This window comes from Leiobunum rupestre, chromosome 11, assembly GCF_980474605.1.
Source record: "Leiobunum rupestre chromosome 11, qqLeiRupe1.1.hap1, whole genome shotgun sequence".
Lineage (NCBI taxonomy): Eukaryota > Metazoa > Arthropoda > Arachnida > Opiliones > Sclerosomatidae > Leiobunum > Leiobunum rupestre.
The window spans coordinates 41,138,567-41,151,392 of record NC_143394.1 but is presented as its reverse complement, the minus strand read 5'-3'; the positions used below and the strand labels follow the sequence as shown (position 1 = coordinate 41,151,392).

Sequence of the window (12,826 nt, the reverse complement as noted above, 5' to 3'; positions counted from 1 at the left end):
TATTTACGACTGGCGAGCGTGTTCTGATTTCCCAAAGTGACTTTTCCGGAGGAAAGCTAGCCCGCTCCAAATTCCGGCGCTCTTCATCCGCTACTGAAACGGAAAGCGGAGAGCTTCGACGTAATACCCTGGCGCAGGTATCAAGTGATTCTCGAGCTCCGGTAAAATCGAGTCACTGTGCCCGGCGTGGGTGATCTTGCTTTTTAAACGCCCTCTATTAGCGGAAAAAGGTCCCGCTGGAGGACTCGCGTTAAGTTAAAATAATATACGTTACGTTGAGAAACTGACCTCCAACGGCTCCCCGCATACCGGACAAGTTATTTACCTTCTCGCGCCAAGTTACAAATTGAAAAACGCGACTGTTAAATTTATTACGGCAGTCCGCGTTCTCGAAGCAATTATCAAATCTACAAAAAGAGAGTGAAGCCTATATGTAGCTTATAAAACAGGCTCGCTTTATACACCCAAGAAGAATTTATACCCAATAAAAACTCCAAATTAATTTCGCGAGATTTTGATTTAGAGGTTTACGATGTAACGTATAGATTAGGGGCGATATCGTGATTAAGGGGTACCCCCCATGCGTTCGCTCTTTACGTCCGTCCGTACCACCCTTCTATCCATAAAAATTAATAAATTAAAAGCGAAATATTCGACACAACCCCAATCGGGAAAATTAATTTTATAGGAGAAGAAAATTCCGAGAAATTTGGGAGCTTTTACCCATCGGAACCCGGCAAAAAAAACATAAATTAACCAATCGAGAGAGGGGAAAAAAGCGACCAGAAGATAAACGGTTATAGAACGACAGACGACCGTAAATGTCACATAGCCAATAAATTTCGGGGACAGTCATCGCCGACATAATTTGTGAAAAAACGGACTTACCAGGTCGTCGCATGCGTGGCGATCAGAAGAGACCACGTTTTCGTGAGGCGATCGCGAAGCAGACGACACTCGAGTTCACACTGCTCCTTTAACCTTTTTTTCTCAGAGTCTACCTGGGGATCAATCCCGCTAGAAATCCGAATTGAGTAGATTTCTTCCACCCCCCCCCCTCCCTTCTTCTGTCGGGTCCCCCCCCCCCCCCTACCTTGATAGATTATACCACGCCGCACTTTACCTACTCACCCCCCTTTTACGTACGACTCAGTTCCTCCCCCCTCGACATCTTTTATCTTTCACTTTCCCGGTTATGAGAAATTGCCGGGGGCACGTGATGTAACATTGACCAATCACAAAGGGTGGAAGACAAAAAATACATGCACCTGATTTTATACAAACGAAGGGAATAGAGCGGTACGCTTCAGTCCTGCTTCGTACCTTCGATCTAGTAGCACGCGCGATAGGACTTGGGCCAATTTGAAGAGGCGGACATTCGCTTTAGGCCATAATCTTTAGTTCTTAGCCGAAGAGAGGGAACATCAGAGCTATATCTTAAGTTCTACTGTATACGTGAACAGAGCGTCACCGGATACTTCGTATAGCGTCCGGTCGCGTTGCCCTCTGTACGGAACCGCTGTCAGTTAAGGTAGTGATGGTTTTAGCGCTTTTAGAAAATCGGACAATGAAATAATGGTCAGAATGTAAGACACGCTAACCTTTTCAACCGGACATTTTTATCGAATACAAACAATTGAGTTCCAACATAAACCTACTCGTTATTTGTCCAGTTGGTAAAACGTAGTACCGCCCCATTCCGTGCCCGATTCCAATTCCAATTCAAAGCTACCAAAATTATCCCCAAATTCGTATTTTTCTGTCGCCTATACTTCTAATTATAAGCTAGAGCGTGGATACTAAAGTTAACTCGGAATGTATTCACGAAAAAAAGCACAACACGCTATGGACGAATCCATTAGACTTCTTTGAATATTCTGAAACTCTCCCTTCGGCTATTTCAGCCAGCGATTTGGCGAGGCCTATCACGCCTGTCAGCCGAACAGTCGGCTTTTTATTATTGGTATTTGGGAAAAGGAACCAAAAAGTGCCTCGGGTCTTCGGGCAGGATTTTACACATGGCCAGGGACTATTGCCAAAATAAGAGCATCTATTATGTATACAACCAGAAAAGACAAATTCTTTCTTGGATACCGCCAGGCGGTTTACAGGCGTGTTTTTTAAACTAAAATATTAAATGCAAAACTAATCCCAAGAATGTATTTATTAAACCTTAGAGAGTATTTTTAAGTCGAGACGATCCCACTGGAATCTAGGAGCGACACCCCTCACAAGGAGAACGCAACCCGTCAAAAGTCGTGCATTTTATTGGGTACAATTTTCATTCGTTAGAGGGTTTAGCGCCTGCTGCCGTTGGAAAGGAAAATTCGGAAATTGTCTTCCCCCTTTCCGTAAAACGTTCAGGGTAAATGCTCGCCCAATGACATTTGTTCACAGCACTGCGTTAGCGGGTTTAAAGGCTAGCTGCGTTCTCCTTGTGTTTGTTGCTCCTAGCTGGCATGTCAATCGAGTTGGAAAATGTCAGTAGAAATAAATGATGCCTTACGCCAAAATACTCCTTAAAAAATAAAATTATTTATGTGACATTTAAAAACAAAAATACTTCTAAAAACCAACAACACTCTGTTACCTACATCCACAATACTCCTATAATGAATTAAATTTAGTTTAAGAACAAATGAAATTTGGATACCTAGATCCACAATTCTACTAAAATTAATTAAATTAAGTTTAAAAACAAATTAAATTCTGATACCGTGAGCCAAAAATACTCCTAAAAATGAACTAAATGAGGTTCAAAAATTTATAAAATACTGATATCTATGCGCCAAAAATACACCTAACAATGAACTAAATGATGTTCAAAAATTTATAAAATACTGATATCTATCAGCCAAAAATAAACCTAAAAATGAACTAAATTAAGTTAAAAAACAAAGAAATTTCTGATACCTTGAGCCAAAAATACACCTAAAAATGAAATAAATAACGTTAAAAAATATATAAAATACTGATACCTATAAGCCAAAAACACACCTAAGAATTAACTAAATGCGGTTCAAAAATATATAAAATTCTGATACCTATAGCCAAAATTACTCCTATAAATGAACTAAAGAGGTTAAAAATATATAAAATACTGATACCTATAATCCAAAAATATTCCCAAAAATAAACTAAATTGCGGTTCAAAAACAAATTCTGATACCTATAAGCCATACTCCTAAAAATGAAATAAATGACGTTAAAAATATATAAAATACTGATACCTATATAAGCCAAAAATTCACCTAAAAATTAACTAAATTAGGTTCAAAAACCAAGAAAATTCTGATACCTATAGCCAAAAATACTTCTAAAAAATAACTAAATACAACTTAAAAACAAAGAAACGTTCTCAAAATTAAAAAGCACTAAATTAACTTCAAAAACGGCGAAATTCCCCAAATGTTTTGCTAGTGCAAAAATCTAGGCTGCTTTGAATCACATTGACGAAGTTTGTCGAGAAAGTAAAAAGGGGTGTTGTTTATATTTGAATGGAGTTATCGGGGTGTCTTATCCGAAGCAATTCGTATACGGGAATAACGGGGCTCTGAGTAATGATGGCCTTTGCTTTATGGATGACTCGGAATGATTCAGTGTTTTAGCGGCTATGTTGGGAAAAGAGCCAAAAATAACAAAAACAGGGAGGCCCGAGCTATATGTTTAATCATTGCCACCAACAGGGGGCGCCTCTGCGGAGAGAGTGTGACGCTGTGTGAAGAAGATCATAAAATTGTCGAGATTTACGCGTCCGACGCCATCAATCAGATCGGCAAAAACGGTTTTTAATAGCCCGCGTGTATACGAGTAAGGAAATACTCAACCCAAACAATTACGGTATATTCGCATTGGGAAGTCGCGATAAAATTAACATACTATTATTTATTACCCAGATATCTCAAAGATAAGCGTTCACTGTTTAAAAACGCATTAATTTTTCATCGGGTAGAAATTTATTGCGCGCAATTCTTGGATTATCGAAATATTGTCTAAATTATCGATATTACATATAAAAATCCGCCGAATTTCTATGGAATATTAAAGAAATGACCAGATTTTCGTTATGATCTAAAGAAAAAAACGCGAGTTTTTAAATATTTAGAGAAAATTAACCTGCAATTCTATAGAATGTATATAAAAATGAACTGAATTTCTAAAGAATATTAAAGAAATGACCAGATTTTCGTTACAATCTATAGAAAAAGACGCCATTTTTTTAATGTATAGAAAATTAACCTGGATTTTTAAAGAATGTATATAAAAATGAGACGAATTTCTATAGAATCTAGATAGAAATGGGCCAAGTTTCGATAGAATCGATATAGAAATGAGTCAAATTTCTATAGAATCTAAAAGAAATTTCCTTTATTTGCTATAGATTCTAAAAGAAAGGCCCCGAATAGATATAGATCTAAAAGAGATTAGCAGAATTGCTATAGAATCTAAAAGAGATTAGCAGAATTGCTATAGAATCTAAAAGAGATTAGCAGAATTGCTATAGAATCTAAAAGAGATTAGCAGAATTGCTATGGAATCTAAAAGAGATTAGCAGAATTGCTATAGAATCTAAAAGAGATTAGCAGAATTGCTATAGAATCTAAAAGAGATTAGCAGAATTGCTATAGAATCTAAAAGAGATTAGCAGAATTGCTATAGAATCTAAAAGAGATTAGCAGAATTGCTATGGAATCTAAAAGAGATTAGCAGAATTGCTATAGAATCTAAAAGATATTAGCAGAATTGCTATAGAATCTAAAAGAGATTAGCAGAATTGCTATAGAATCTAAAAGAGATTAGCAGAATTGCTATAGAATCTAAAAGAGATTAGCAGAATTGCTATAGAATCTAAAAGAGATTAGCAGAATTGCTATAGAATCTAAAAGAGATTAGCAGAATTGCTATATAATCTAAAAGAGATTAGCAGAATTGCTATAGAATGTAAAATAAATGACCAGCGTTGCTATAGAATCAAAAAGAAATAGACAAAGACCCGAATTTCTATAGAATATATATAAAATAAACCTTTATCTATTATCTATAAAAATTTGAACCATTTTTCTATAACCATTATAAAAACCTAGAAATTTCAATATCTTTCTATAAAAATATTTATATGATATAGAAAACGTTAAACTTTCTATAAAGTTCTGAGATTTTATAGAAATTCTATAGAAATATTTTCTAAGTGGAAAGCCAATAGATAATCCGCAAATAATAATTTCTAATAACTAGAATATTAACTTCTATTCCCAATATCAAAGCCTTAAAACGAAATTTGACGGAATTCCGAAATTCCAACTTATAAGACTCAAGTTCAACTAGTTTTAGTTATTAAGAGGAGCTCGCGTTACGAAAGCGTGCCTTAAAAGCTGGTAATAAATAATGTCTAAGTGAATATCTGCTTCCTCGAAAAGGGAGAAAGTTGTAAGCAACCCGGCTATAGAACCATAAAACTCTCTCAATATTCAGCAAGAGTATTTCTAAAGCTTTAATTCAAAAAATAAAACTCTTGGGCGGAATTTGGCTGTGGCGGGATAACGAGATATAGAGGTCCAGTTGCGTTTGATCCCACGGGGTTAAGTGGGAGGGAACCTTACCCAATCCAGACGCCCGTAGCTACTCCTAAACGGATCACCATCGCGTTCGTCGTATACGGAAGGGGCCCATTCGATGGCGCCATGGAATTGCGTAGAGCCAGTAACTCGTACGAACGGAAGGATGGTCATAAAAATGATTTCGAAAACGGGCTGAACAATCTTTTAGAGCACGCGAATCAATGCTTTTCTCGTTGCAACTGATATGGGCTCCTGCGAAATATAATGAGCCTTCATTTAACCGAAAATATATAGAGAAACTAAGGTTCTGGCTATTTCGTGGTACGCAGAGTTACGAGTAATGGCCGTATTGTAAGATAACATTTCCCCCCGAAACTACCCCAAAGTTGCCTATAAGTATATACCACCTTTTAGGTTGATTCGGATAAAATATACTTATTTTTAAAAAATGTTAAAATAATTGCACATGACAAAATCATTGATCCGCACATGATAAAATCATTGATGCATGAGAAAGTTTCAGTGTTAAACCCAATCTTCACATTCAAATGTTTTCTAAAACACATGCTAGTTTATGGATTGAGTAAACGATAGATATTAACACTGAACCCATAGAAATAAATTATATAGATTTTCTATAAAAACTCAAATAAATATATAGAAATAAATTATATAGATTTTCTATAAAAACTCAAATAAATATATAGAAATAAATTATATAGATTTTCTATAAAAACTCAAATAAATATATAGAAATAAATTATATAGATTTTCTATAAAAACTCAAATAAATCTATAGAAATAAATTATATAGATTCTCTATAAAAACTCAAATAAATATATAGAAATAAATTATATAGATTTTCTATAAAAACTCAAATAAATATATAGAAATAAATTATATAGATTTTCTATAAAAACTCAAATAAATCTATAGAAATAAATTATATAGATTCTCTATAAAAACTCAAATAAATCTATAGAAATAAATTCTGTAGATTATCTATAAAAACTTATAAATATACAGAAATAAATTATATAGATTATTTGTAAAAACTCATAAATATATAGAAATAAATCTATAGATTCTCTATAAAAAATAATATAGAAATAAATTCTATAAATTCTATAGATTCTCTATAAAAATAATATAGAAATAAATTCTATAGATTATTTGTAAAAACTCATAAATATATAGAAATAAATCTATAGATTCTCTATAAAAAATAATATAGAGATAAATTCTATAGATTCTCTATAAAAATAATATATAAATAAATTCTATAGATTATCTATAAAAATAATATAGAAATAAATTCTATAGATTATCTATAAAAATAATATAGAAATAAATTCTATAGATTATCTATAAAAATAATATAGAAATAAATTCTATAGATTCTTTGTAAAACCTCATAAATATATATAAATAAATTCTATAGATTCTTTGTAAAAACTCAAATAAATATATAGATAGATGGTCTTCTATAGCCTATAGAATGTTACATAAACATTTCTATAAAAACAACTAAAATATTCTAGTTTTTTCTATAGAATTCCCAATACCTTTCAATTTTTTATTTGTTCCATATTTACACCTTCCATCCCCATGGTAACGCTGGATGTATATCAAGCGATACCTCATTTGGTAACCATGGTAATGGGGTTTCTTAGGTTCAGCTTATTCCACTAGGTGACGTTCGAAACATATATATCATTCTTTGGCGTTCTTATTAATCTTTTAACTAATCTATCTCACCTTACGTTCACGCAAAGATTGGGTATAAATTTAAATATAATTATTCTTTATCTTTTGTGAAGGTTTCTTTAATTAAACTCTAGTCATAAATCATACCGCTAATAATTCCAACTAAATACTTAAAATATCATTTATTAAGTGAAACCCGGTTTTTTTTCTTCTAAATCACACAAAAACAAACCCATCGCGGTAGGGGAAAAAGATAATACTTCAACGCATATCACACCCTCTCAGCTATTAACTATGAAAAATGACTTTAAGACGAATAGCCGACAGAGCAATTAGTAAATACAATTAAATAATCATCATTTACATCACCATAAAATAGATTTATATTATATTCGTGAGAGATGAAGTTAAAAAAAATTAAAATGTTTTTAAATTGTTTTAGTCTAGATGTGAGGAAAGATATTTCATACATCATAAAGACGGCGACCGCGATTATGAGCTCATTGAAAATGAAGTCGGCCGTTCGTAAAAGTGCACGGTTGACTTATAGATACTTAAATTTCTCTTTTTAGGACAATTTATATGAGAAATACCGGTATACGCGGCACTGGCTCGTATTTTTATCTTTTTCCGGCATTTTTATGGCTTATGTTAAACACGGTTTAAGTACCTTAATGATTGCCCATTAAAGACAACATTGCCATGAAGACCCGATTTAAAACTCCAGTCCTAAGCGGCTCTTTAGCGCCAGTCCAAACACAGTCGGCAGTTCGTGATTCGCGAGGTGTATTTCGCTACCTTCAAATTTAATTATTCTAATTAAACAATATTAAATTTTATACCCACGAGAACAGATAAATTAAACTATGAATATTGCTAATTTAGAAGCCAGTGATTTCGGGTTAAGAATGCTCTAAAAAGTTTCGGATTTATCCACTTTTAAAAAAGGTAAGAACTAATTTTAATTCATATTAAATCTAAATTAAAACTAACAAATATCTATATATTAAATTTAAAATATCTACCTATATAAATAAACACCCCGTTAAAGTAAAATTTTCAAGCTGGTATAATTTAGGCTTAGTAAAATATTCGCTAAGCCTTGCAACCCGAGTGAATATTATCGGTAATAAATGTGGCAAAACAATTTTACATACCAGAAACTTTGAGCGTAAAAACTTTTTATTATCGTGCTGCATGATAATACGGGGTCTTAGCGAATACAAAAACTTCATATCACTTATGAAGATAGTGTCTAATAAATGTATCTCGGAGTTGGCCGGAACGTGGTCTAAATTTCGCCAGTTATTCTGATTGAATGAACCGCACCGGTCGTCGTCCAGACAATTTCGCTAGTTCACCTTCCCCATACAGCACGTGCAACGGGGTATAGCTTTTATAAAGATTTCAATTATCTATTGTGGGCCATAGTGACATCCCTTTCCGCGATACAATGCAACGGGCCCGTGATAAATCGAGCATTAGCCAACGTTAGGCCCGTACGGAGCCGCGGCGGGTCCGGTCGTGGCGGCGGCTAGGATCCCGCGCTACCATTGTGCCCGTCCATTACGACAGACGCCGTGTGTGAGAGAGAGAGAGAGAGAGATATTGGTGGTTTTACGAAAACAGAGGAGTGGCCCTTTTATCCGAAAAGACATACTTTCACTCGACTACATTCAAAGATATCTGCAACTATTCTTTTACTCTGTAAAGAAGTCACTTTACCAGTCAATTAAGGTAAAGGACCCAAAATAGACACCGGTAATGAATGGATTTTTTAAAAGGTAATCTATTGATCGACGATATACCGGGTAGAACACGGCAACTTGGGAAAATACACGCTAAGCTTTTCTTGAGCTTCGTTTACTAAGATATATCGATATTGTACAAGCTAAATTAAACTAAATTTTATTTAAATGTATATTATAACGTGATTTTTAATTATCGATAACCGTTAAATAATTTCCTTGTTAAAATATTTGAACTTCATTTTAACGAAAATGTTTTATAAATATGATAAATATATTTTATTTTAAAAACGTCAAATTAGTTGAAATGTATATAATAGTAAACCATTTATTTGTTGATGTCGTTTAACGGATTAAATATCAGTTAGTTTTCGTAATATCATTTTCCTTATAAAATATTTTGTATATATGATGAAAATGATTTATAAATATGGTAAATATATTTGATTTTAAATACACCAAATTAGTTTAAATTTATATAATAGAAAACCATTTATTTGTCGATGTCGTTTAACGGATTAAATATCTGTTAGTTTTCGTAATATCATTTTCCTTAGAAAATATTTTGTTTATATGATGAAAATGATTTATAAATATGGTAAATATATTTGATTTTAAATACATCAAATTAGTTGAATTGTATATAATAGTAAACCATTTATTTGTTGATGTCGTTTAACTGTTAGTTTTCGTAATATCATTTTCCTTAGAAAATATTTTGTTTATATGATGAAAATGATTTATAAATATGGTAAATATATTTGATATATTTATATATATATTTCGTATTCCATACAAGTGGTTACTTTAATAAATATACTGAAGGGGGCGTTATAAAAAATTAAACTTCGTAGCTTGTACATCATCGAGTTTCTAACCTAAGTCTACAGCCAGTGATTGTCAATGTCCTTGTCGCAAATAGTCCCGCTGAGAGATTGTATATGGGTGGCCATTACATGTCGATCTTTCGATCGTACGAGAAGGGAATTTTGGTTTTTGTGAAGTAGAAAAACTAAAACACTGAAAGTACAAAAATAACTCTCTTATCGTTTTCTTCATCGGCAGACGAGAGTCGACCCTCAATGTAAAACACGAAATAGTTGGTTTTTACTTTAATGTTAGATTCCATATGGTACGTTATAAATTGGGGATTAAATGTAAGGAATTCCATCCACATACTTTAATAAGTATATGAAATTATCTCAAGAAGTGCTAGTTACATCAGTAACATATCTGGCTCTCTATAAGATAAGATGTACGGGTATATCTATAATACAGCGGTATAAATAAAATTGATAAATTCCATAATAAAAAGTTCCAATAAAAGAAATTAAACACTCTTTGAATATACTTATTATATTTCTACGGTTATAGATTAGATTAATTAAATGTATCCTAATTTATATAATCTTAAAATAAATCATAAAAACATTCATTGTAACGTTTTATAAATAAGGGAATACTTGAAAAATAAAGTTTCGATAGTAAAAATTAATTACAAAATTTAACTAAACAATTAGCTAATATTCATAATATATTTATATATATATTCATGAAATAAGAACTATAAATTCTTATTCAGTGAATCCTAATGTAAAGTTAGAAAAAATTATTGTAAATTTTAGTGTACATCGGAATTTACAATAATTATAGATTTAATAGTAAAAATTGAACGAAATGTGATTTAGTATGTAGGTAATATTATAATTATACGTTATATATACAGTAGATACATTTAGATACATTAAATAAGATATTTTAAAATGTCTAACAAGAAAATAAATTAAAATACCATTTCCATCTAGATATTTAAAATATCGAAAATCATAAAAATTATAAATTTGGTAATATAATAAAAACTAGTATAAAATATGGTTTAACAACTAGCTAATATTAAAATTACATAGACTAAATAAAATTAAATAAATTATCTAATTATGAAAAAAATTAAACCAATAATTATATAAGATAAACAATATAAACGGTGAATAGCCATTCTAAATTAAGCCATAAAACTTAAACCTGACTACAACAATGACGAAACCATTAATCAAAACAGCCCCCACCCCCTCTTAACAAGCCTCCCCAAAGACTGTCACTATATTTATTAAAACAATAGATTTTAGCTACGAAACAGCGTCACTTGGTTAATAAAGCTAATTTCTCTAATGAAAGCCAAGCGATATTTGATTGAATCGCGCGCTAGAAAAATAATTTATTACCCCAAAGATCGTCAGTACGATAAAGCGCTCGTTACCGACATTCATCATTTTTACCGCCTTAAAATACGTACACAGCGTGTCCGTAACGCGTGGAAAACCGGCATACATTTAACGCGTGGTAATTCCCTCGCTAATTCGCAGTACACCAACAATAAAAATAAATAAATAAAAACTTACTTTCTAAATCTGTCAAATCAGCGTAAATTCTTACACCAACGATATCACGTGTATAGCAGTCGTGATTGCATATCGAAAGAGATATCACGCTTTGCCGATATATCATAATGGTATTACGTAACGGACGATGAGAGAGTCCATGCTTCAGCCATAAAACCGAAAAAAGAAAATGGATATGACGTTTACGGCGGCTAGTCGGGGAGGGAAACACCGAAGTTAGTTAAAACGAACCGACTCGCTTACGGGGATATACGATCTACAAGCGCGCACTAAGGAACGAAGCGTATATCTCAGAGTATATAGAAAACAGTGTCGCCCCCATTTGAAATATTGTCCAACTAGACGTTTTTATAGGGACGAACTCTTCGTAAAAGACGCTCACTAAATTGTCACCTTCAAGTGCGAGTTTTGAAATGGTGTTTTACCGGTTTACGATGACAATCGATAGGTTACATGTTGATAAAAACCGATGTCAACGTAACCACGTCGAGTATTTTGCCTAATAAGTTTTAGAACGAGCTCACGTATTCGGATATTCTTTTAATTTGTAATTCGACTCAGCTGGTATTAAAAGGCGTGTGCGACACGGCCATACGCGTGTAATTTTGTATTCACATACCGCGGTATATCCTAGAATGTATCAATACCAAGCGTTTTGAAATTAAAACGTATTTTTAACGATAAAAATATATCTACACTCAAAATAAAATTTTCACCAGCGAATTGTTTCAAAATGAATACGGATTCTTGGTAAGTTGGTAACGGCGTTGGGTATTCCCATTTTCGAGTTCCCTTAGCTACAAAAACAAGCGTCTAAAACCTCGAGACTAAGCGTCCAGTGTGTTAGCTTCTAGCAATCTGTTTCTCAAGACGGGGGTTGGGTCACCGCTTCCAAAGTCGAATCTATCATTCAGAAGCAATCTAACAGCTGTCACAAAGTCGGGAATTTTGCCCGAGATTCGGCTTATAGGGACTAATGCTAGGCCGCCATTGAGGGGGTCTCCGAAACAGAGCTGGTTTTTGTACGTAAAAGGTTATTTTCTTCTTTGGGGGGAACCGTCCGAGAGCATCTTGTCAGCGTATTATCTTTTGTGGTCAACGAAACTTAATAGGAATTGGTTTCTACATTCGGCTCACCAATGATTTAAGATCGACCGGTATGTCAGAACTTTTCTTTATAAGTTCTATAATATATAGACTCGGAATTTGTAAGTGGTAGTTCGGTCGAACGTAGGGTTACGGTAAAGTTTGCGCCTCTCTTTGCCGAAATTTTTAAGAGTTAACTGTCAGCTCTTTTCATATATGTACGACAGATAACGCGGCTTTTAAGATATAAAATTTTAAACCGGTTTTCAACTTTCCTATGAGGAAGATAATTACGGCAAATAGTTTTCTTCGTTATGTTATTTTTCT

The 12,826-nt window shown here is 33.1% G+C and overlaps 1 protein-coding gene across 3 annotated transcripts in view; it reads right to left on the bottom strand.

Annotated features, from left to right (window-relative positions):
* LOC149922856 (uncharacterized) overlaps nt 1-12,826 on the bottom strand; it is a 296,008-nt gene that overhangs the window by 251,868 nt on the left and 31,314 nt on the right. The gene's annotated exons all lie outside the window — the stretch shown is intronic.